Genomic DNA, 21,635 nt, shown 5'->3' with positions numbered 1-21,635 from the left:
GTAGACAAGGTTAGAGTAGACATAGGTAGGAGAAAGAGGAGTGTCAGAGCATAAGGGAGGCTCCTGCCCTAGGAGGGTAGCTTCATTTTGCCCGCTCTGGTTGTGTCATCCAGGACTGGTTAACCTTCCTAGCTTTCCATTCCTTAGCTATAAAGAGGGTGAATAATGAACCTTTTCAGAACTGACAGAAAGCAGACAAGAGCAGGGAAGGGGGAAATGGCTCGGTGGCAGACATCTTGCCTAGCATTTGCAAGACCTCTGTTCAATTTCAAACATACAAAAAACAGAAACAACCACTGAAAACAAATGCTAAGTGTGGACGTAGATCCAGGCTAGCATCCAATCCAAGTTTTCATCCTTGATTTCCCAGATGTGCTACCTAATTGTACACGTGTTCCCCCTGGATGGTTTGTAGCCTGAAATCCACCATTAGCCTCACTAATCGGTTCTTACCTTAAACAGGCAACTATGCCATGGTGTGGATGCCTCAGCCTGGCCGAGATCATTTGGGAGACTAAGCTGCCTTCAAGCGTGTGATGTGCTGATTTGGTTGGTGGGAGAACATGACTTTTGTGGCAGATGTGTGGAGGAGCGCAGCATCCTCCGGATACACTGCTGGGGAGCAGGGCAGAGCTGAGGAGAGAAAGCCTCTGATTAGGCTGGGCCAACTTCCGGTGTCTCTGGAAAGCAGCGTGCTTTCCAGGATGGGCCTCAGGATGGATATTTCTGGCTAGTTCCCAGCATTGCCAGTGCCCCAGACCACTCCACAGGGGAAGATTGCCACGGACTTTGACTAATCTTCAGTAGGACTTTACGCTGTGGGCACACTGTCTACACTGCCACACTACCTGGGTACTCAGGTAGTGATGCTCCATTTCCAGCTTCAGGCCAGGGTCCTCAACCAGGCGGGTTTGAATTGTCATTATTTATTTTGGCTCAGAACATTGCCCAAGCTGTTTTCCTCACTCAGTCTCCTAAAACAAAGTATATTACACCCACCCCTTTCCTTTTATCTCCTCATCTGGCATTTCTGCAGACTATTTTTTTTAAAGCAATTAAATTCGTCTGGCATGATTTATACCACATCAGTTCCTGCTATTTACTACTCAGGACTTTATTCCCCAACAGTTTCAAAGTTCCCCTCCCTTGGCTTGCTCAGAAGGTGACTTTTATTTTATGTTTCTCACAGGGGCTGTGCAAAGGTTTCACTGTCCACAACCCAAGGCATGTGTGCCTTTAGACACACACACATAGAGACACACAGACACATGCCCACAAACATGCTAGGTACCAGGGACGCCAGGCCCAGCTCTACCACCACTGGCCATATAATGCCAGGGCAAGGGCACACGGCTACAAGCCTCCTGTTTGCCTCTGTTTAAATGGTAATAGTCAACTATAAGTGACTCGTGGCCTTGTGGAAGGGCTGCCTGGAAAACTCGTTATAGGCTGGGCACTCAGTCTGTGTCTTCGTAAAACACAGTTATGACCAGAGCAGGCCTCATTATATCCCAGCTGGTGCTGAGCTAAACTTGTGCTTCCTCTCAGGCTCTTCGCATCTATAGGCAACTGTGGGGCACTCTTTGGACAGATTCAAGCCTTTGGAGTGGATGAGTATGTGAATATACGAACACATAAATATACATCTATCCATCCATCCATATCTACATCATACGCACATATACATCTATATACATTTGCTACATACGCATACACATATATACATGAATACATCACATGCATGTACACACACATATATACACATATACATCACAGGCACATGTACATACATATACACCATATTCATACACACAAATATACACCATAGTCATACATGCACATCATATTCATACACATATACATACTCATACATACACGCATATACACATACACAAACACAAGCACACAAATATAGCACATATACATACACACATACCTATACATTGTATACATATACATACACATACATATATACCATATCCATATACATACACATTCACATTCAAATACACAGACAGAGAAATGGAAGCTGCCAGCCTACTACAAGATTGTTGCAAAGTGGATCTTACTATTTGTTACATGCTTGTTTGGCCACATGTGACATCTCTTTTACTAGGCTACAAACTTGCAGTGGATGAAGATTGTGTCTTATGTCTTCTGCCCTAAAGAAATTTGCAGAAAGCTCTTATACGAGCAAGTGCTTGGTGATTGCATTAATTATTTCAATATATTTTACTTAGTAGAGCAATCAAAGCCAGTGTATTAGGTAGGGTTTGTATTGTTGTATTAAAACAACACGTTCAAATAAAAGGTTTGTTTCACCTTCCAGCTTATACATCCATTTTGAGGGAAGCCAAGGTGGGAACTCAGGGCAGAAACCTAGAGGCAAGAGCTGATACACAAGCCACGCTACTTACTGGCTTGCTTCTCATGACTTGCTCAGCTCTCAACCCGCTGTCTTACACAATCTAGAGCCATCAGCCCAGGGAAAACAGTGCCCACAACAGGCTGAGCCCGTCTGCATCAATCACTAATAGAGAGAGTATATGCTGGCTAGTTATATGTCAGCCTGACCCAAGCTAGAGACATTTTGGAAGAGGAAGCTTCAGTTGAGGAAATTCTCTCATTAGATTGGCCTGTGGGCAGATCTTTGATACATTTTCTTGATTGGTGGTTGGGAGGCCCTAGCTCACTATGGATGATGCCAGTCCCAGGCAGGTGCTACAGGAAAGCAGGTTGAGCAAGCCAGTAAGCAGCACCCCTCCATGGCCTCTGCATCAGCTCCTGCCTCCAGGTTCCTGCCTTGAGGTTCTCTCAGTGATACAGTGTGACCTGAAGGAAGTTGCAACCCTTTTCCCCCAGGTTCATTTTAGTCGTGGTGTCTTATTACAGCAATACAAACCCTAATTAAGTAAAAAACTGCATCAGGCTTTAATGTCAAATAAGCCTTGGGCCCATTTGAATTTACTCTTTCTGACACAATGCACTAAAATCATCTGAATGTCTGCACTCCTTTCCCTTCATGATCCCCATGTAATAGAAAGTAATACAGTTGATTTTGTTGTTGAAATCCTTCTCCTATCTTAGTCTTATAAATCTGTGAATCATACCAACTTATGCACCTCCTGTGATAAACTTTGTGTGTGTTAGTTGTAAGCTTGACACAAACCTAAATATATCTGGGAAGAGAGAAATTCAGCTAAGGAATTATCTCCATTCAACTGGTGTGTGGGTAGATCTGTGGTATGTTTTATTGACTAGTGATTGATGTGAGAGCCCCAGTCCACTGCGGCTGGTACCACCTCTGAGCAGGTGGTCCTGGGTGATATAGGAAATCTGGCTGTGCAAGGCCTGGGGAGCAAACCAACAAGCAGTGTTCCTTTGTGGTGTCTGCTTCAGCTTCTTGTCCTGACTTCCCTTGGTGATGTATGGTTACCTGGAAGTATAAGCTGGAAAAAAGCCCTCATGATTCTCCTGCCTTGGCATCTCAACTACTGGAATCACGGTGTCTTCACACATCTAACTGTATGATTTTTCTCCTCTCAGTGACAGATAACCAGAATAAACCTTTATTATGGCTCCCAGTCCCCAGAGTTTCAGTCCAAGGTCAGCTGGACAAAGCAGAGTGTCATGGCAGGAGACTCATGTTAGAATAGAGGCTGATCACCTCATGGTATCCAGGAAGAGGAAATAATACCCAGGAAGGGGGCTATAGCAAGATACACAAAGCAAGATACTCAAAGATACACCTTAGTGATCTGTATCCTAATATCCCACCAATGAAGTTAGTACCCCAACAACTCAGTCTCCTTTCAATGAAATCACTAGTTGGAGAACAGTCTTTAACACATAGCATTATATTAAAGGTGAGGAATACTCCAACATGAACCCACCATATTCTATAGTAAGAACATCTAAAAAAAAATTACTGGGCCAGCACCTCTCAAGTATGGATCTAAATCCATTCCATACTAATCAATCTTTTGTTTTGTTTTGTTTTGTTTTGTTTACCCTCTTTATAGCAGACACAAATACAATATTTAGCTCCCAGCTTCCCTTGGACCCATAGTCAGCTGACTTTGTGGAATGTTGATTGGTTTTCTTCTTGCTTTGTTTAAGGAATTCTGCATTCGCAGAGCAGGAAGCTGGGACAGGATTCTTTGAGTGCCAGGTAACTGGGATCCAATGGGCAGGAAATATTCCCTTATGAGATGGATTTAGCATGTAACCATGGTCCCTAGCCATGGCCATATTTTCTGTGGTGACTCTAAGACACTGGTTCTTAACCTGTGGGTCACAGCCCCCACAGGGGCCACATATCAGATATCCCATATATCAGAAATATATATCATGATTCATAATAGTAGCAAAATTACAGTCACAAAGTAGCAACAAAATAATTTTATGGTTGGGATTTCCACAACATGAGGAACTGTATTAAAGGGTCGCAGCATTAGGAAAGTTGAGAACCACTATGCTAAAAACAAAACAAAACAAAACAAAAAAAAACATAGTGTAAAATGATTCCTAATGACATTGCTATAACAATAGGTCAGCAAATTGCTCAATACTCATTAGAGAAACTTATTGCAGTAGATGCCAACTAACACAGAAACTCATAACTGGTCAACATGCAGAGAATAAGGAATTTGAATGTTCATCCCCAAAGGGTTGTCTACATTATCCCCTCAAGGCTTAGGGATCTCTGCGGCCTATATTCTTATCTACAAGAATATAAGTAGGGGAGTCTAGGACCCAAGCCCTGTGGTATAGTGTTTGAAGATGCCACAGAGCTGCAGGAGTCTTTGCTTTCTAGGAGCCAAGAGGGAAGGTCCCACAGCCCTTTCACGGGACAGTAGAGGCCGCAGCCCAAGACACTCGCTGTGTCTAGTGTCAGCATGTCTGTCTGTCCGTAGATACCATCTCTTCCTGTCTTCTTCGTGAGCTGGCATGGGACCAGCCAGATCAATCTTGGGCTTCTTCAGCATTGTGCTGGATGGCTGCCTAGAAAGATGAGCCTCACAGAATTCGATATGACTTAACCACTTTAACGATGTCTAACCAAATAAAGGGCTTTAGAGGTAATGAGTTTTATGAAATGTAGAATCATTTCATAAAGTGAGTACTCTCTTTTACCCACTGAGTTTCAGCCATGATTTGTTTCATCAATGAGTTTAATAAGTGTGTGTGTGTGTGTAGAGTGAAGTGAGTTTAATATGTATTAAAGTGAAGTGAAGAAGTCATTTATGAGTTCTGCAAGAGGTATAAACTGTTTGTACACCATATGCTTAGATATGTCAAACCAACTTCTTGTGTTTCTGTATAATAGAATTTACCTTATCTCACTACCCCTCATTTCCTCCTGAGGTGGAAAACTGATGTAACTAACTCAAGATAACTCATGTTTTTCTTCCAAAGGAGGAAAACAGTTTCTGGATTTAACTTCTGTCTTCTTTCTGGGGTGATCTAGAAGCTCCCAATCACGAGGAGGTGTTTATCTTGCAGACTATTGAAGTGTACATCATCCTGTGAATTCTGGGTATTGATTCCATCCTGTTGCTTCTTCAGTACATGACCTTGGTCCCTACTGTTGCCAGGCCAACACACTTGACTGTCTCCTTGGAACACCTGTGAAGCTTCTTTCCCAGCTGTTGACTATGGCACTTTGTGGTGGCTCCTTTTGTTTGTCAAATTGGGAAAAGGAAACTTGAACTGAAGAATTTCCTCTGTTAGATTGTTGTGTGAACATGTCTGGGGGAGGGGTGGCGTTTTTTTATTGTTAATTGATGTTGAGAGCCTAGACCAGTGTGGGTGGTGCCACTGGGGCAGGTGAGCTTGGGTTGTGTAAGAAAGGCAGCCAGCATGTGAGTCAAGAGCAAGCTAGTAACTGGCCTTCCTTCAGGGTCTCAGCTTCAATTCCTGCCTCCAGGTTCCTGCCTTGAATTTCTGCCTTAGCTTCCCTCCGTGAGGGACTGCTACCTGTAAGCCAAACAAAGCTTCCATCTTCCAAGTTACTTTTAGTTGGTGTTTTATCACAATTACAGAAAGACAAACTAGAACGTATTTCTGTATCTGTTTGTGGACCTGATGATGTGCTGGGCTTCTCTCATGGACACCAGGCCAAGCAACTCTCAGTGCTGAGCTGAGCACTGGACTGTGCAGCCTTAACGATTAGCCTTTGTCTTCTGCCCAGGCACCGTGTTGAGTAGGAAGCACCTGCTCTCCTGCCCACCCTTCTAAATGATACTCCCTTTGGCTCTTGTATTTCCCTATGCTCATCTGTAAACTGGACTTCAGTCATTCTGCAGCTCTCACATTTCATTTCTATCCCCGACAACCTTCCCATATTCCAGGGTCCTTCTGTGGGTTCCATGGAGGGACCTATTCATTGAATCTCCAGTTTTACCTGTCCTGATTATTCTCACTTCCTGGGGGATCTTATGAACCTGGGTATTGAGATGATGGGTGGTTAATAAAATGATTCTTACCTTGTATTATTCTCTTATCCATATTTGAGTCTATGCTTAAATCACTACACACCTTTGAAATGCTATTCCATGAAACAACTTTCACACCTCCATTCTGCTAAGGACTTTCTTAAGACTGAAAATCTTGAACAATATAATATTTATGCATATTTTAAAGTTGTAGTGTGATGCTTTGATTCCTGTAGGCATTAGGCACTGACCTTCTTGGGATAATTAGCATATCTCTCACCTTAAATGTCTATCATTTCTCAAATGACTACATTTAATTTTTTGTCTTGTAACTATCTTGTACTCTATAATATAGTTCTTCTAAAGAATTTTAAAAAGCCGGGCATGGTGGTCCATGCCTTTAATACTAGCCCTCCGGGAAGCAAAGGCAAATAGATTGCTCTGAGTTTGAGACTAGCCTGGTCTACAAAGCAAGTCCAGGACAGCCAAGGTTACACAGGGAACCCCTTTCTTGAGGGGTGGGGGAAGAGTTTCATGAACATTACCTAGAAGTGTAAACTCAGAAATGGCATCGTGTTTCTAGTTCTTTCCAGCGAGCCTACCTCTGCAGCGAAGAAGGGAAATGTGATAAAGTCCTTAAGACAGGGGACCAGCTTGCAGAGGGTCCCCCTGTGCACCTCACCTTTGCCATGCCCGGGAGTGCAGCAACCATACCGCAGACACTGTCACTCCAGATAGTGCTGAAGTTGTCATGAAGCATTCTTCTACCTTCCTGTCTAATATGCAGGTGCTCCTCCACTGTGTATGGAGGCCTTGAAGTGCTGCTGGGAGACTTTTCCAGGTACTCAACAAACATGGCACACGGGCAATCGATTTCATTTGCTATTACATCCTCCTGTGGAGTCTGAGCTAACTTCCAAGTGGGTGACTGCTCAATATTGCACACACAGCCTCCGACAGCTCTCATCATTATGTTGAAAAATTCAATAGGCAAAGCCAGTTCAATTAGAAATTCAAATGTGATATCACAAGAAATGTCAACAATAAAATTATCAATGAAAGAACAGGAAGAGTTGTTGGATTGTTAAACTATCATTTCAACTCTTATAAAAATTTTAACTGTCTATAAGAAATGATTTCAAAAATTTAATACCTACTTGTGCAGCAACGTTTCTTATGTGTGGTGCTTGTGGAGAATTTGAAGACAGCCATCATTAGATGGTATTGATCAAGGATTGGTGAGTAGTCATTTCAAACATGAAGCAATATGGAAACATGGAGGTAAGGTCAGGCTTCTCCTTGCAAACCTGAAAGGATTTTATGTGAAATTTTTATACATCTTCAATATTTAATATCTTCTCCAATACTTATTTTTTCTTACTACAATTATATAATAGAAGGAAAAGGTAATAAAAACACCCCACGAAGTCCCACAGAAAGGCTTCCAAATCATTTCCAGTCTATTCCAGTGTTCAGCATAAATACTGCCACTGTGTTTATGTACCACTCTGATACACACATGCGCAGCTCTGCAGTGCAAGAGTGTGGATTCTGGATGTAGTCTATCTGGAGTCCACTCCCACTTCCTCCACATGCTGGCTCTATTAGAAGGCTGCCTAACTGGCTGGAGCCTCACTTTCCTCATCTGCAAAAAGGGAAAGCGACCTTGATCTCAGGACTGTACTGAAATCAAGGACCCATATTGGCACTGCTAACATCCCTCCACCTCTGTGTGACCTTGGTTTTCTGAACTGCACATCCCATGCATTAGGGATCAAACTAAGGTGATGCCATGTGACCCTGTTGCCTTCTCACGGTTCAGGGGCTGGATCTCAAGAGGGCAAGGCTAGGTCACAGAGTCCCCATAAAGCAGCAACTCTAAGAAGAGGGGGGACTGGCACCCAGAGCTCAGCTGCCACTCGCTGATTTAGTATTCAGAACTCAGAATTTATGGAGCCGCCTTCCTCTGTCACATCATCCATCAGAGGCAGACACTCAAGAGATGGAAGGGGAAAAAATTAAAAACCTGTTTATTGCTTGACTTGCTCTAGGCGTGTTTTAGCTTATTGTTCAGCGCTGCTCATTTCAGTCTGAACGGCTTTCTTCGTTGCCGTGGCTAATGTATAAATTGGGGGAATGGGTGGATAGTTGGATGTACTCCCATGGATATCTATATCTTTGGCAAAATAAGTGAGCACCAGAAATGCACCCACACGTCAAGTTTTAAAGGCTCAGGGCAGCCTACGGACTGCAGGGTCCACCTGGGTCCAGCTCTAGCCGCCTGACATCTCTGAGCTGGGCTAACTTTGGCTGGTGCGGGGTGCTGCACTGCGGGTCCTGATTGGGTATGCTGCGTTTGTTCCCAGCAGTGTCAAGGAGAGTTTGTGGGCAGGATGAGCACAGAATACACAACGACACGATGGCAGCAAACAGCAAAGCAGGCAGCACAGTGTGCGGGGAAGGGTGAAGGCAGCAGGGGTGACTTGGTGGCGTCCAGTAGTTCAAAACAAAAGAGTTGAATGTTAAAATGTGTGTCCCAACAGAAGACTGTTGTGAGCGGTACACACCAAGGATTCTGGGGTCCTGGTGGAAAGGTACTTGCTGCCTAAGCATGGGCTGATTCTCCACTTCATTTTCTCCAGCTGTTGACCTTGAGATGGTTATTTAAACATTCTGGACCTCAGCTTGCCTCACTGCTTCATCCTTGAAAAGGGGGTAGGAATGTTTCTGTTATTCGAGGCATGGCTCGTTAGTGCTTGAGAGTTGGTTCATGCACGTTAACTGCTATCACGTACTTGTAGTGTGTTGCTGGCGGGACTTGTTTCTCCTGCTTGTGACAGCCCATCAGTAAAGCTGATGCTGCCATCCTGTCCCTACACGCAGGAGATGTTCACACTGCCTCACACATGGGATGGTTAACATCACCCTTCTCCCACCTAGGCAGGGCCGTGGTCTGCAGTGCCTCAAACCCATTTGTTCTGATGACAATGAGGTCAGAACAGCAATGGTGGTTTAGATTTTTACAGATGAAGAGAAAATAGGGTGCAGTGGAAAACAGGTAGGATTATCAAGGTGTGGAAAAGACCAAATACTAGTCTATACATATTTTTTAAATTCATTTATTTATTATTTATATAGTATTCTGCCTGAATGTGAGCCAACAAGCCAGAAGAGGACACCAGATCTCACTATAGATGGTTATGAGCTACCATGTGGTTGCTGAGAATTGAACTCAGGACTTTTGGAAGAACAGCCAGTGCTCTTAACCTCTGAGCCATCTCTCCAACCCTGGTCTATACATCTGATCTACCTTTCGAAGGAGGCACACCTCTCTCTCTTTCTCTCTCTCTCTCTCTCACACCACATACACCCTTCACAGAGACAAACATTGCCTGAGACTAATTCAGACTCTGAGACCCAGAAAGCATTTGGGCCATTTGCCATCTTTGTTCGAAGAGACTCTTTTAGAAAGAGGATATTTGCAAACACAGCAAGCACCACCCCACCACACATGGAAGGCCAACGAGAACTACACCACAGAAGGACCAGGGAAGCTCCTATGTTGTGTTGAGGACATAAGAATTACACAGTGTGTAGAAGCTGAGCTTCTGATATCCATCTGACAGAACTGTGGTTTCTGGGGTCGCCAGCGCTCTCCTGCCAAGGCTGCGGGCACAGGGAGTCTGAGGGAAACCCAGTAGTGCTGAGGCCTGTGGCTGAACTTGTTGCTGTTTTGTGACATAAAATGCTAGCCTGAATAGGACTGGAGGAGATGAGGGAGGGAGCTACAACTGGGATACAAAATGAAAAATTATAAATGATAATTATATTAATTTTTTTAAAAAAGAAATGCCCTCTTAGAGATGAACTTTGAATCAGATGGGTTCAACCCTCTCTGCAGCTTTCATCTTGTGACATTTGTTAATTCTTTGGCACCTCATCTTCTTACCTGTAAATCAATATAAAATCACACAGCTCCTGGCTTGTTTTAAGAAGTGCATTCAGTACCCAGTTTGTGTCAGGACATAAAGGCAGCTAAGTGTCTAAAACTAAGTGACTAAACTTATTTCATTCTGACAGCAACCCTTTGAGAAAGGTACTATTATTATCCCCGCTTTTATGTGAAGAAATTGAGGTGCAGAAAGGTTAACTAACTTGCCCAAGGCCCGCTCATCAGTGGGACACCAGCGATGGGGAGCAGGCAGCTTGGCTCGGTACTGATGGGAGTCACTGAGCTGCCCTTATGAGGACTGTATCAGTGCTATGCTCCTCGATCAGTCTAATGCAGAAACAGTTCAGAATGGCTGCCATTAAGTCTCGCTAAATAATGCAAATATCTTTACATATCAATCAGCATACACATACAGTTGGGCAAATAGACCACATGGATTGCTCTCCTCATGGCTATTTGTCTCCTCCTTGGCCCCTGCTCCTGTTACGTGTGCCCATTCACAGGCCGGATGTCACCCTTAGCTGTTGTTCTTCAGGAGCTTTCCACCTTGGCTTTTGAGACAGGGTCTCTTGTGGGAACCTGGGGCTTCCCAATCATGCTAGGCTGGCTGGCCAGGGAGCCCCGTTGATCTTCCTGTCTCTGCCTCCTCAGCACTGGAATTACAAGTATGTGTCACCATGTCTAGCTTTTTGTGTGGGGGCTGGGGGAGCAAAAGCAAGTCCTGTGCTTGCATAGCATACACTTTATCAATGGAGTTAGCTCTCTAGTACCCTACCAGCCATCTTGCTCCTTCCTTGCTGATTGAAACTCCAGTTCTAGTTGAGGGGCAATGTAGTGGGACCTGATTGGTCTAAAGCAACCATGGCAGACCCTTCTGCATCCCCCTGATGCCTTACGCTTGGCACCACTAGATGACAGAGGTAGGAGTGTAGGGCCTACTTCTGGGGAAAGCATAGCTCATAAAAAGAAGTAATCAGGTTCTCCATTGCCCGAGGCATTTTCTCTTGAAATTAGTCTTTGAGGAACCTTCGGAATAACTTGTCTTCTCTGCCTGTTCTCTCACTGTGCTTGTTTGCATTGAGACTGGAGCGTATTCGAGCAGAGAAAAGGACTTGAGCCAGGTCTCCCCTCACAGACACACTGATTTTGGCAGGCAGGCCAGAGGCTTCACTGTAAAATGAATACATAGCTGGATGTGTTTATTTTCCTTCACAGGCACTGAGGTAGGGTGGGCACCGAGGACCTTGCTAACCAGGGAAGAGACAAAATGTATTTGATACCATCCTGTGCCCCATTCCTTTCCCATCAATGAGATGATGGACCCATTCTCTTCCTTTCAAATAAAAAAGCCATGAAAACCTTCTCTTGACTCCATGGTTCTCCATCTGTATCCTAATCTCATCTCTCTTCCTTGTCAATCAAGATTCTTCCTTCTCCTGCTCTTCTGAGGCAGCACACCTGCCTGCCTCTCTAGGCTCAGTGATTCCTCCACATGCCCTTTGGGCTCTAGTCTTCCCAACATCTTGAAGTCCCCTGCTGGGACCAGTTCCAGGTGGCCTCTGCCTCTAGTGCTCTCTAGGGTAGGATCATCATGTCCTGAAATTCCTAAATAGGAATTTCCTCTTTCCTACCATCTTGTCATTTGTTTTTCCCATGGCTAGTCTAGACTGAATGGAGGCTACTTCTAGCTGTCATATTTGAGTTTCCTATTCCTAGCTCAGGGTCTGGCTCCTAGGAAGTACAGAGAATACATTAGTTCATTGAGAAGACAAACCTTGCTGTCAGGAGACTCAGAATAGAGCATGATAAATCAACATTTATCAATTCAAGAGAAATGGATTCAAGATAGGGTCAAGTGAATGGATCCAGGACTTCTGAAAAGACATCCTTGCTATGTTGATGACTAGTGGGATGCAGAAAGACACTCATCTAGTCATTTAAGCACCATTTGTGGAGCACCTACTGTGTGCCTGGCTCTGAAGACGTAGCAGAGCACTAAGCAGCCACAGATCTGGGCCCATCTGTGGAGTGTACAATTTGAACTGAGAAACAAACCAACGATGAACGAAATGTTGATACATCAGAGGGGAAGATGAGGCAGCAAGGGACAGCATGCTTCACAGACTGTAAGTGACCTGTCAGAGAGCTGCCACATAGCCTCTTTCTCCTCCACCTGGCTTTCCTGGCAGCTTTTTCTGTCCCCCTTCACCTACTGTAACCTAGTCTCATTTGAAGGAACGAAGGGTCGGGCCCTGTGCTTGGCACTGGCATGGCGCTGCGCCTAGCATAAGGTTCCTTGTGTGTGTGGCTGTCCTCTGCTCTCTGGCAGGAGCTCCTTGCAGATGGGCCAGAATCCCAGGCTTCTGCTTCCCACTCTTCCGCAGCATCACACTCCGCTCCTGTTAGATATTCCATAAATACTTGTTAATTTGATGGATTGCATGATTCATAAATAAAATTGCAAGTGAAACCTCTAGTTAAAGTCTCTTAAGGAGTTTTTTCAAGGTTCTGATTACTAAACACTCTACAAAGGGGAAAACATCTTTAGAAGCAAAATTAGGGCACTGCTCATTCTGCTTTTATGATAAAAATGCCAATGTGAACACACCATATTCCCCAGGACACAGGGATCCAGAAGGGAAGAGGGTATGCCAAGCCTAAAGGTTGGCTTTTCATGCACTCAGGTTTTTCTTATGTGAAAAAAAAAGGGATGGGTTAGCCCAAAAGTTGCTTATTACAGATGTGAGGATGAAGAGGATGAAGGAGAGCTTGGCCTTTTAAGAGATGGATTTCCAGGTAGCATAACAGCTCCTTTCAGTTGCTCTTCCCTGACTTTCCAGGGAAGCAGAGGTCTCCCTGGCCACAAGGCACATTCCCTCATGCTCACCCACTCTTTCCTTGCTTGGAAATGAAGACTTGTGTCACCTGCAGGGCCAGGAAGTACCTACCATCAGTGAAAGAGAGAAAGGGTAGCAGGCATGCGTCCTGTGAAGCAACTAGCTAGGCCTTGACTGACAGCTTGCCTGTTTTTAATTTAATCTCATGCTGCCCTCGTTAGCATCTGGTTATTATTAGACCATAACCACAATAATAAGTACTCCAGTTGTATCTTTTATTTGCAGAGTGCTTTGCAATCATTTTTATTAGTTTGTTGCCACTCAGTTGTCCTGGAAACCAATATGCACCCAAACAGGAAGAAAAATGGAGCCGGGGCCATGGTAAAGTGTCTATCAGGCAGCTCAATTTGTCTTTGACCAGCAGGACGCCAGTGTTCCCTTGGGGGCACTTGAAGAAGTTACATGAAAATAACCTTTCCTCGAGAAGAAAGCATGGCCTTCACCAAGGGACTGCTATTCTATGGGAGGCCCCAATCACACCCACAGGTGACTGGCCACTAAACAGCTGGTCAGGGAGAGAACTGCAGTTTGGGACACAGAGAGAGCCTACTCTTTGTCTTGCATCTGGGATGACATCTGAAGAAATCGCCTTGTACATAAGCGAATGTACGATTCTCTCTCTGGGAGATCAGTCAATTACAGCAAATTGAGCTATTTCATTTCGGCTTGCAAATGGCTTTCAGTTACACAAGTAGACACATTAATCTAATAACTAATGATCATATATTTTACTAATCATACAGCCCTGCATGTGGTATAATATCTAATTATATTTAATATTAAGACATCTTCACATGTGTGGTTTTACCAACTGTCTAGCTCAGGGAGCCTCGCAGGAACAGAGTGGCAAAGCACAGGAGCCAGCTCCTGATGGAAGGCAGGAAGGCAGGGTGGCAGGCAGGAAGCGTTGTTTAGGTAGCTGGGCTACACCTTGGAGGAGGACTCTGCTTGAAGCGCATGGGGGGAGGTCTGTGTTCCTTCAGGACCACAGCTAACTTGCATTTTCCCAAGCCCTGAGATGGACCAATTAGAAAAGGCACCTCTGGCCTTCAGCGGATGTGTTTGACAACGAGAGAGCTTAGCTGGACTTGCGAGAGTAGATCACAGCCTAGTTTCAAGCTTTCTACAAGTTTCCTCAGCCAGGTACCAGCTCTGAAACCCTGGCCACTTCCCTAGCTGGCTTTCCTAGCATCCGCATCCTTTTGGTGAGATTGTATACAGCTGCCTGATGCTTTTGAACCTTGGTTTTCCCTGTTTTAAAATGAGAGGCCTGTCAGAGAACAGGCCAAAAGAAACAGTGAAGAAGAAACAGAGGAAAAATTAAATGTATTTTGTGAACTGCCTCAAGTGAGCGTGGTCAAGGTCTTCCAGAATCTTGGTGATGAGTTGGAAAGATGCCTTGAAGTCTCTCACCTGTCAAATGGGAGTCAGCATCCCATAAGACAGTGGAAGAGATGAACTTTAGGTGCCATCATCACCGCTGCTGCTGCTGTTGCCATAGCACATCGGGAGGAACTTGGCAGGAGCAATGTCAGTTGCAAGGCCAGAAATGAGAGGTTTCCCATCAGTGCCCTGCAGCCTGGAGACAGCCTACAAATGTTTTTCCCTGGCTCTAAAGATATCTTCAGAGATGATTTGGGTTACCATTTAAGAGAGGCAGGTCTTTGAGAAAAAGTACAGGCTCACACGGCTCCACCCCAACCTGAAGAACTATTTGGCAGTTGATGACTACTGGAGAAGGTAAAATCAGTTTTCTTTGGGGTTGGAGGGATGGTATGGCTCCTGGTAGGATGCCCATATTCCAGTGGATGACCTTACATCCACGCATATCTATGTAACACTAGTTAGTGAATTTTAAAAGTTAATAATAAAAGGTAAGAGGACCTGGAGTTGGGAGGGGATGTGTAAGAGGCTGGAGAATTTAGATAGAGGCGGGGTGGATATGAGCCAAGAACATCATATCCATGCAGGAAACTAGCAAAGAATAAAAAATTACCCATCTCTGCCTCTTGGAAAATTAAGGTATCTGGTACAGCGGCAATGGACAATGGTAGTGTGTGGCGACAACTGGCTAGGCTCAGGAGGGGCTGTCCCCGTGGAAGCTGCCTTCTCTTTGTCATGCCCTGTCTATTCCTTTACCTTAGACCTGTTTCACTCGCTTTTTTTTTTTTTAAACTTTCTGCTGGCCCCTGGAGTCGAGTGGTTTGTCATTTCTGTAACCAGAGTAAGTGAGTCATGCTTTGTGTCCTGGGAAAGAACACAACCATGCGTTCAAAACTTGGCCAGGCTGGGGTGCAGTAGCGAGTGCTCGCCAACATCAGAGTTTGTGCTGTTTCTTCAAGAGCCCTACTCATTTTGGTCACTCTATCTCGTCCATGGAGTCCATGGGTGCATTCCAGTTCCAGGGGGTAACGCATGCAAAACTGTAAGTTTCAGCCCAGAAATGACCCTCATTACTTTCATTCTCATTTTAGTGACTGGTTCAAGCCAAACGGCCCACCTAAATTCAGAAAGGTGGGGGCTTGGAAGCTTCCTGTATTGGACAAGTTTCTCTAGAAAAGCAGAACCGATGGGATGCATTCGTATGATGAAGAGAGACTTTCATAGATTGGCTTACACGGTGGGGACCAGGCAGCTCAATGATGGCTGTCTTCACTCTGGAGAGGCTGAGAGCTCAGTATGTGCTTAGCCCACGAGGCCGGCTGCCTCGGCAGTCCCAACCTGTTGCTGAAGATCTGAAACATTCCTGGAGTGTCACTCGAATTCAGTCATGTTTGAAAAGCTGAAGCAGCTGGAATATGGTGTCCGTGGAGGGTGACAGCGACATCAGAGAGATATGTTCGTTTTTGGTGAAGTGGACATTGGCCGCTAACGCTGCATGACTGAAGGCTTCCCCCACTCTGCTCTGGAATCGTGCCCAAAACTATATTTCTTAGGTGATTCAAAAACCCCAGCAATCTAGCAACACAGACTAAGCATCACACTTCCTAGATGGAGGAGCACCAAGTGTTTATGAATGGCCGTAGTAGAGAGGACCGAGAAACCGTAACAGGTGTCAGTCAGTGCCTTACAGAGTCAAATCTGACACAGGTCGCTAACTTATGTCTTAAGAATGTCACACTAAAAGGCCAGGCTTGAGCTGTTGGGATGCTGGAGAGAAGGGGAGACTGTCAGCACTTTAGGCAATCAAAGGCCTATGCTGTCCTGCTTCCCAAAGGTGCCAAGAGGAAACTGACCCAAAGGGATGAGAAACCTAGTTTAGGACTCATACAATTAGAAAGAGGAAGGTTGGAGATGTTTGCAGCCCACATGTCTTTGAATCTGGGTTCTGCCTAGTGTCGGAAGTCTTTGGAGTGTTTTAAGCAAGGAGACATGGGTTTGGGTAGAGAATGGGGAATCAAGGCCAAAGTAATGACCAAATGACTAGGACTCTCCCGGGTCACCTCCAAAATGTACCTGTGTCAACCTTTTCCTGCTTCTGACTCCAGCTCCCATCCCACCCTCACCCAACCCTCACCTTCCCACATCCTGTATCTCCACTAGGAGGGCATGAGGTGCCTCAGGCTCAGAGGAAGCTAGAACGACAGGTAAACAGGAGGCCTGTGTCCCTCTGCAGGCTCTTGGCTCTTTAATGACACTCCTCGCTACCTTCCTCAGAGCTTCCTGCAATGAGGACAAGGAGGCCACCCCTTGGGGGCTTCCCTCCTTTGCCAATCAATTCTCCTCAATTACCAACAAATCTAAATGTGATTTATCTGTGCAAGAATCATTCCAATATCAGGCGAGAATCTATCAATAAAACCCCCTAAGGCAATCTTGCTCAGAGTTGTCAATAGACGCTCTAAAGTACAAAGGCAGAGCAGCCAGCAATCAGAGTATTTTTGCCTCCCACCCCCCTTTTTGGGGAGCACTTAATTAAGTCGACCAGAAGCTGTCAAAGATAATTTTCAAAGCACATGACCTCAGCAGCTGACATTTGATAATATTACATTCCACGCTGATTGAAATTGATTTTCCCCTCTTTTTGGAGGGATGGAGAGAAGGTGGGAGGGTAAGGTTTCAGAAGAGGAGAAACCTGGATCCCTTTGGCTGTGGCACTCAGGTAAAGCCAGCAGTCTAAGGGGCCACCAGAAAAGATTACTAGGCTTCCCTGTGTTCAGTGAGACTAAGGCCAGGTAGCCATGCCCAGCTCTACATCATCTGTCATTTGTGTTGTAAAGTGCCACCTGAAGGGGAAAGAAAACCAACATTCAAAGACAGAAGAGAAACGAGGCTGGTGCCGAGTAAAGTACATGGCATCCAGTGGCCTGTGTTTTGATGGCAACGGTAGCACTGGGTGAGGAAAGCACAAGGGAGGCGCTCATTAGCTGCTCTCAGTTGGCGCAAGCTTCACCCTTGGCCATACCATCTGTAACAAGCAGGCAAGGCGCTCCTGCACGCAGCCACCCTCACTCTCTTTCAGCCCTGCCGTCTCCCCTCTCCTGGGTGGAGAACAAGCAAGCAGTCTTCACATTGGTAAACTCTCTTCTCTGAAGCCTCCAGCATCCCCAGAGTATTTCCCACGCCCACCCTCCACCACACTCAATTTCCCTTGACATTAGGCTCCAACTTAGGCTTGATTTTGGATCCTTTATGGATGTGGGATGCTGACCACATGGCCCACTTCTGGATCTTTCTAGCTTTGTTTCCTGCTGTTGGCTCAACCCTTGGTTGAGCAGCTTTGCTATGTGTTCAGGTTCAAGATCAAAGGCGGGATTCTCTAACCTCTGTTCAAAATCATTAGCTGAGACATTTTCTCATATTTAACTAGCATCAGAGAGTTGCCCTCCTAGGAAAGCACTTTCTTTCTCTAAAGCTGCTGCTTATTTTCTGTCCAATTCCTTTCCATTTTGCTTAAGTGTCTGCGGAGAACAGCTTAAGCCTGTGTAGCAGCTGCTCATGTCCATCCAATGGTCTGGGCCCCAGGAGTTGTGGGCAAGGCTTTGGTGGGTGTGTGGGGCCTCTGATCTTGGGAACCACTGGATAGGTACAGTGAGCAAGTGTTTGCCACCTTAGGCTGTGCCGAGTGGATTCACTCAGGAGCTGCTGCCGTCCACTTGCCCTGAAATTCCTCCTTGGTTGTGGCAAACATCTCAGCAGCAGGCTACTCTTTTAATCTTTTCATTATCTCCTTACACACACACACACACACACACACACACACATATGTGGCATGATCACACATGGATGCTCAAAGGAGACATAGTACCACACATGTACAGAACTTGCCAAGTCAGCATCTGCCACATCAGACTCACACAGTGAGCTCTCTTGTTGCATGGTGTGTCAACAAGATGAGGATCAGTGATATATACACCTCTGTGAGAAGCAGGTGTCGGTCCTGGTGTTGGCTGCTACCAGAAAATGTAGCTCCCAGAAGCCTGCCTGTTTTACTAGGGAGGTTCCAGGACTGAAACCAACCAGCAAATAGAGTGGGTTCAGCAACAGTGACAAAGTTCAGCACAGCCCACTGTCAGAATTATTGGAAGATGCAACGCTGACCCCAGCAGGGTTCTTAGTTACTATGTCTTGGGCTGACTAAGGAAGCTTCTCCCAAGACGACCCCCCCCCATGTACGATGGAGATGCCATCACTTTTCCTTCTTAAGCTTCTTAAGATGTACTCTTCCACCTGGAAGCCAAGGTTGGTGCCACCTGTGATGGCTGCAGCAGCAAGGAATTTGAGGACATCTTCCTGCTTCAGTCATGGAGCAGCCGCACAATTGTCAGTGTCTCCCCGTAAGCCAGGAGGACAGCCAGGAAAGTGCGGTGCCTCCAACCATTTTTCTCTCCCACTTTTTTTCAAACAAGATGTACTCTTTTTTTGTTTGTTTTGTTTTGTTTTGTTTTGTTTCTTTTTTTAAAATCCACTGAGTCCCCTTAAGGCAGACAATATGTGCCTGGGTTTAGTATCATCTCCTGGAGCATGGGCAGCTGATTATGTCCCACATCCCTGGAAAAAACCGACTCGCCCCCTCCCAGCAGCCATCAGTTGCCAATAGCTTGGCAGCAGCTAGGTTGGGACTTGGTGATCTCTCCCCAACTTCATGCTGAGGGTTTTGTCTGCCTTGATCTTGCGCAAGTTTTGTGCATGCTGTCACAACCCATGAGCTCACGTGTACAACTACCATGCCGTGTCCCCAAAACACGGTTTCACTGTAGTAATCCACTGCCTTTGACTCTTACACTCTCCAACCCTGCTTCCGCGATGATCCCTGTGATAGAGACATCTCATTTAGGGTTGGTCACTCAAGTCTTATTCTCTATATATTGACCAGTTGTAGGTTTCTGCCAAAAGAAGCTCCCCTGATAAGGCTGAGAGATGCGCTAGTCTATGGGTTAGTGATGAGTCATTAGTGGTCAGTTTAACACTATGCCTATTTAACAGAGAAATAGCTGTAGACCCTTCCTTAATGCCTGTGGTGACATGACTTTCTTTTTGGTGTTACTTTTCCATGAAAGCAATGAAATAAAAAATGTGGTTCAGATGATCCAAAGCAACAAGGAAGACAAATTAACTAGCTCCTAGCAGCATCATGTGTTTTGGGTTTTATTGAGATAGGTTTACTTTTCTGAAGGCACTTAGTTTCCTTTGGATCAACTCTATTTTATCTATAAGCATTTTTTACCCTTAAACTATAGGAGGCAAAGTCCATACATGTCATGTCCAGACATGTTGTGTCCCGGGTTTGTGATACTATAGTAAGAAACAGTCACCCAGTCTCAGTGTATTTTCCTGAACTCTGAGCTAAATGCCTGCCGGGTATCAGCAAGGGACTCTGTGCTTTGTATTACACAGGGACCCATGTCTATGAAATCTGTCTCAATTTGTGTTTCCATAACTGCAGAAGCAGGAAACAGAGACAGTGAGTCACACACTGGATCGTAAAGTGATTGTCCAGAAGTGCCCCTACCTCTTGCAATATGTCCTCTGACCTTGTGCTTTCTACCAGGTGACCAAGACAAGAGGACCAAGCATTTGAGCAAAAGCTGAAGGATAGCTGCAGGAATTCAGACTACAGGATAGTTATCCTTGAAAGCATGGTTTCAGCCTTGTAGAGGTTCTGACATGGGCAGAGTCTGAAGACGGATGACCCATGACTAAGCCACTTGATTGTCTGGCAAGTGCAGTGGGAGAGCCTGGTGCCCCACATCAGATCCTGTTGATTCACCTCTAATTCAGCTGCAGCTCGAGGGGGCAGCTCCAGCTGAGCTGAGACACCATCTCAAGTGCACACCGAATTCTAGCCCATGCCTTCTCCAGGAGGAATTTGTTCACCAGTTAGCCAAGTGACATCCCGAAACACAGGCTTTACTGTCCCTGGGTTGGTGCTCATGAGCGGGTGAGAAGCCAGCAGACAGCCTAAACTCTCACTCTGCAGACGGCTCTCCAAGTTCCCGAGGCACAGCAGACCTTACCTCCTCCTAGAGCCTCCACCTTGACTGTGAACCTTTCCTCTGGCCTTTTCTCCTTCCCCGCCTCTTCCTTATGACCCTGTATTTTCTCTGGGATCATTTCCCAAATAAACAACCTGCCTCCAAGTTTTTGTCATGTTCAGAATATGGGAGAATCCTTTCAAAGACATTTAATATTCAGAGAAGAGGCACTGCAGATATTGGCTTAAAAATATAGGAATAGACCTGAGGTGTCCCTTGGTGGCAGAGTGCTTGCCTAGCATGTACGAGGCTCTGGATTCAATTCTCAGTTGAATAAGCATTGAAAAAAAAAGGAAAGGAAAGGAAAGGAAAGGAAAGGAAAGGAAAGGAAAGGAAAGGAAAAGAAAGGAAAGGAAAAACAAGACAGCAGGGTTAATTTAGACCATTTACATTCTGATACTGTTTAAACCCCTTCCTGAAAACTAATCTGGTCCCAAGAAACCCCGGAAGGGTGTGATCTCAAACATATGTAATCTCAGGACTCTGGAGGTAGGGATAGGAGGACCTTTGTAACTCTAAAACCACCCTGATCTACATGTCAAGCACCAGGACATCTGGGACTACAGAGAGAAACACTATCTCAAAACAAATGAAAAAAACCCACAAAACATCAAACCCTTGACTGTGCAAAAGGAGCCAGGGTCAGAAAGAAAGAAAGAGTAGGATGGCTCTGTAGGAGGAAATTGGAGGAAGTGACTTTGCTCTGAAAGGACCAAGCCAAGTTGAGACCTGGGCAGATGGAGGGAAAGCTCAACACTAGCCTGAAGCCTGTAAGCCTGTATTGTAGGAATGAGCTACGTGAGAATGAGCTGAATCTTTTGATCAATTTCTTCTTCTTCTTCTTCTTCTTCTTCTTCTTCTTCTTCTTCTTCTT

Source organism: Psammomys obesus, unplaced genomic scaffold, assembly GCF_907164565.1.
Source record: "Psammomys obesus unplaced genomic scaffold, mPsaObe1.curated_primary_1811, whole genome shotgun sequence".
Taxonomy (NCBI): domain Eukaryota; kingdom Metazoa; phylum Chordata; class Mammalia; order Rodentia; family Muridae; genus Psammomys; species Psammomys obesus.
The sequence above is the reverse complement of the archived record's forward strand: the minus strand, read 5'-3'. Positions refer to the sequence as shown.